This window comes from Physeter macrocephalus, chromosome 11 (genome assembly GCF_002837175.3).
Source record: "Physeter macrocephalus isolate SW-GA chromosome 11, ASM283717v5, whole genome shotgun sequence".
Lineage (NCBI taxonomy): Eukaryota > Metazoa > Chordata > Mammalia > Artiodactyla > Physeteridae > Physeter > Physeter macrocephalus.
The window spans coordinates 128269600-128274574 of record NC_041224.1 but is presented as its reverse complement, the minus strand read 5'-3'; the positions used below and the strand labels follow the sequence as shown (position 1 = coordinate 128274574).

At 34.7% G+C, this 4975-nt stretch overlaps 1 non-coding gene across 1 annotated transcript; it reads left to right on the top strand.

Moving 5' to 3' along the window:
* The first annotated feature begins 214 nt into the window (after positions 1–214).
* LOC112063538 (U6 spliceosomal RNA) lies at positions 215–322 on the top strand. The gene has a single exon (XR_002891043.1). It is a non-coding gene; the product is annotated as a U6 spliceosomal RNA (small nuclear RNA).
* The last annotated feature ends 4653 nt before the right edge of the window (positions 323–4975 follow it).

Genomic DNA, 4975 nt, shown 5'->3' with positions numbered 1-4975 from the left:
GATAGAACTGTTCAGGAGAAGCCTATCAGTTTAAGCCATACTCAAATATAAACCATAATGAATGCTGATAGTGTGAAAAGGTAAGACACTGAAAAAGTTAAGAATAAGTCCCATTGGGCCAATTTAGAGATCCAACAATGACAAACCTCCAAAAATATAATTATCATTTTACTGTATCCACTACTATCACAAGGCAATAGGAACAAAGCCAATAGTACTTGCTTTGTTGGCACATATTACGAAAACTGAAATGATATAGAAAAGATTACTATAATCCCTATGCAAGGGTGACATGCCAATTCTTAAACTGTTTTATATTTTTCTTATATTTAAAAAAAGAAGTGCAAGAAGGATGAATCAGAAACTAATGAGATTAGTTACATACAGGTGTTAAGGGGGAACAAACTGGAAAGGATTGTGGAGAGGGCAATGACTCTTTCGTGAATATACATTTAATATAGTTTTGACATTGACTTTTTGAATCATGTTGTTTTATGTATTCAAAAATAAAATTAAAAACACTAGGAGAACAAAACCTTAAATAACAGGAACAATATAACATAACTATATCCCAAATTAAATAAGTAAATACATAAATAAATAAATAACCATACCAAAGGGGAAAAGTAGGACTAACCTGAGTAACTTTAAAACATAGTAGTCTGACTATATACCCCAAGTCTAAAACCAAAAAGAACTGTAAACAAACATAGAACTCTACTCAGAGGGTTTTTGATGGCAGTGTGAGTTAGCAATTCTGAAACTACTTTCTATGCATTGTAGGACTGAGGAAATGATTAAATATCTAGAGAATTAAAGAAGCCAGGTTTCTCACTGTTGGTGAAGGCAGTTACAAATATGAAAAGGGGAAGGCTAGAATGAATCCTCTCGTGCTGAATTGGATGAAAGTTATCAGCATAAACTCATGGGTTTTAAGAGATAGATAGATAGATAATAGATAGTAGAGAAAGAAAAAATAAATGGATGTAGATATATTTATATCTCTTCGTTCTGCCTGTTGAAAAGGCCTAGAAACAAAGACACCCAGCAGCAATGAGACAGTCTAAATCCTGATCTTGGTTTCTAAATACCATCCCCCATTAAAAGGAACTGGCTTCCTTGGAAATACAGTTGACTCTTAGTGTTGAGGCAGGAAAAATAAAAAGTGAGCCTGGAACATCTTGTAGTTCCAGAAAGTAAGACGGTGCTCAAAAAAATGATGGAGGTATGCCAAAAGGAATAGGAATCAGTTTGAAGGGTTTCCACTGTAAATATGAAACAAACTGAGTGTTAAAATAAAATAATGATAGTAACAAAATACTCATGGAATAAAAAGAAATTTCTGAATCTATACTTCCATAAAAAAAAAAGTAAATTAAAGAGGGAAAAAAAGTTTTCTTATATTACAACTGGTAAATGAGGGAGAAAATAGTGAAGTTATAAAATTACCATTTGGCAGTTAGAGTCTGTCTAAATTTAGCTGATTGTCCTTCTGAAAGTTTGATGAGGATAGACATCAAATTAGTGGTGCCCATATGGATAGGATAACAAGAGCTACTTGTTTAGCAGATAAATCAGCAAAAGCACTGCCTTTGGCTTCTGTAATGATCTCAGAATACAGGCATATACTTTAATAACTGATATTTCTTGGGTATTAATAACTTTTAATATATAATTGATCATTTTATCATTTTTCTATCAGGCTACCTGATGTCTCAAATCCCCTTTGCTTCTGTAGCACCCCAAAACCATGAATCATGTGTCTATTAAATGTTAAATGTTTACCACTTTCCTTTCGCCAAAATGCAGGCTCAAATCAAAGTTATTAGGTTAGCCACTTGGGAAAATAGCATTAGGTCGTGGAATTGATTTGATAGCTATATATTCCATGGTGATTACATGTCCTGCACAGGAAATATCTTTCTCATTTTGAAGAAAAAGCCATCTATAATATAATAGATAATATAATATTGAATCAGGATTCGTTAAAGAAGTATCTGTAGGAGCTGTCCTGGACATGCTTCCTGAGTTACACCTAAACAGTTATACGTAATTTCCCTTTATCTGAAAGGATAAGATTTTCACAATGTTGAATTGTGATATGAGAAGCAAAAAGTAGGAAGACTTTGTAACTAGTAGAATGAAGACAGAGAAATGCTGAAAGCTGCCTAGAAGTAACAAAGTACACAGTACCCTGGCTGAAAATACAGAGACTATAAATGCCCTAAGGGCCTAGCCAAAGAGTCATTTGCTACCATGGTAATGGAGATCACTAAACTTTAAAGCACTTTCTGGCTTCACAAAAGGATATCTGTTCTCTGGCTAATACTTTCTGCTGTTTTTGGTTAAAGCCTAAAGGCAAACAGGAAAAAAAATCCCTTTAAAAAAGCTAATTGGGTCTCAAAGAATAGACAAATTGTCTTAGGATTTATTCATTTAGATTTGGCTAGATCAAATAGGAAACTGGTTTACTTGAAATTTTCCAAGCTAATAATAATGGAATTTTACTTTTTCCGTAATAATTATTTTTCCTTTGACTTAGGCATTAACAGGTGGTTTCATGCTATCATGCAGTTGCTATCTAGAAAGGACATTCAAGTAATGATTCTGTACCAGAAAGAGGTAGAATATCTCATGGTTAGTCCTTCTCCAGATAAGCAGATTAATGAAAAGAAGGGATGACAAATCCTTACATGCCCATCCAGACTGCTGACAGTAGTGCAGACCTAACTGTTATTAAAATGACTACTGGAGGTGCCAAGATCTTGAAATGGGCACCTCACTTATGCAGCAAACACAACAAAGCACCATAGTCTGGGAATGAGTACTTCTTGTACACAACAACAACAAATCACTTCCTAGAAAATCCAAAAACAGACAGCTGAACACTTATTAGTCACTGTGTTGGATTAGATTCCCTGCTTAACTCTCCACTTTGGTCCAAGGATCTTCAATTTTTTCTTTAACATAAGAAAAATAATATCCTTGTGGAAGCCAAAGTCAAAGAAACTGTAAAAAAAAAATTTGCGATATATATCAATATGTTTTTACAAATCTGTAATTTATTATTTCTTTTTTATTGTAAATAAATACATACTTTTGTACTCAATTTTTTTTTTTTTTTTTTTTTTTTTTTTTTTGCGGTACACGGGCCCTCACTGTTGTGGCCTCTCCCGTTGCGGAGCACAGGCTCCGAACGCGCAGGCTCAGAGGCCATGGCTCATGGGCCCAGCCGCTCCGCGGCATGTGGGATCTTCCCGGACCGGGGCACGAACCCGTGTCCCCTGCATCGGCAGGCGGACTCTCAACCACTGCGCCACCAGGGAAGCCCTGTACTCAATTTTATATCCATAATTTAAATTGTTTTTCTTAGAGGGAGCCTCTAAACTTCAGGCCTCACAAAACCTGGAGCAGTTGGCTATATATTTCCAGGACATTTGAAAGTGACAGTTTGACATCGATTTCCCATGGGTTCAAATATGGTGGAGGATATATGGATAGAGATGTTATTTTATCTATGAGATCTTCCTCTGAAGACAACTGCTTGGAAGTGAACAGATAATATCTAGCCAAACTCATTAATCACCTCAACCTTATAGTCCTAGGGAACTTATCTCAACAAATAAACTTATATGCCTTCTTCTTTCAAAAAACTGTGCCTTAATGTGCATCTGCTTTTCACCTTGGCTACCAGACTTTCTTATAAATGTAACTCTGATTAGTTTATCTCATGTCTTTTAGTATTAATTACTTTTATGCTGCCTCTGTTTTGTTTTTTAATTTGAATTATGCCATTTTATTTTATAATATATCCTATCAACACATCTTCCTAAATGTCTGCAAAACTGAAATCCAGAAAAATTCCCCTAAACCTGAAATAGTTGCAAAAAGGACTCACTAACTGATCAAACTTATCTGCATGGCAATATCAAAGATTTACCTTGATAATAATCACACATTTGTCCACACAAATAATCAATAAACAGTCTATAATAGGAATAGAAAAGAGCTTTATTTGAGCCAAACTGAGGACTCTAGCCCAGGAGACACAGATACAAGAAGCCCTAGAATTATGTTCCACCACACTACAAAATGGGGTAGGCTAATATAGGCAAAAACTGCAAAATTACATAAATTGTTTGTCAAGAGTTAGAATTGAATCTGGCAAGAAGTAAGGGTGCTTGTTAAGCAAGGATTGGTGTGTGTCCAAAATGGTTACATAGTTACAAGGGGAGCTCTTGAGACATAAGTTTGCAGCTGGCAGCTGCTAGCAGCTATTGTTTTGAGAACCACTGGTGGTATCTTTGAGATTGATATAGTTCAGAAAATTCACGTTCTCAGTGATGCAGGAATGTGTCTGAAACCACATCCACAATGGCCACCCAGCTCCATTCTGAATGCCTGAACCACAGTAACTCCATTTTGATTTTTAAATGCATTCTTTTCTTTAATGGTTAAAGCAGATATGCAATGAGTGTTTGACAGGCCATTCTATGTAGCATAAAGTTCAAGTCAAATCACGTATAAGTCAGAATGATTGCCCCATACCTAAATATGTGAAAAATTGTTTCATAACATTCAACTATCCATCCAATGATAAATACATTTTAATGCTTACTATATGTTAATTACCAGCAGGTGAAAAGAACATTGTCTTAGTATTAGTCAAGAGATCAAGAGCACCTTTAAAAAATTGTGGGTTTTTAAAAAATTTTTATCATCTATAGAATACAACACTAAGAGTTGAACATAGTTGCTACTCTATAAATATCTGTGGTTTTACTATAATTTAATATTTCAACAATGGAAAAAATAATCTTGGATCCAGAAATCCTTTATCTAAATCCTAGATCTACCATTTTCTAATTACGTGACTTTAGGGAAGCCATTTAAAAGCTGTGTGTTTCTAGTTCCCCAATTGTAAAATGTGATGACTATTATCCTCTACCTACATAAAAAGATATTTGTGAAATTG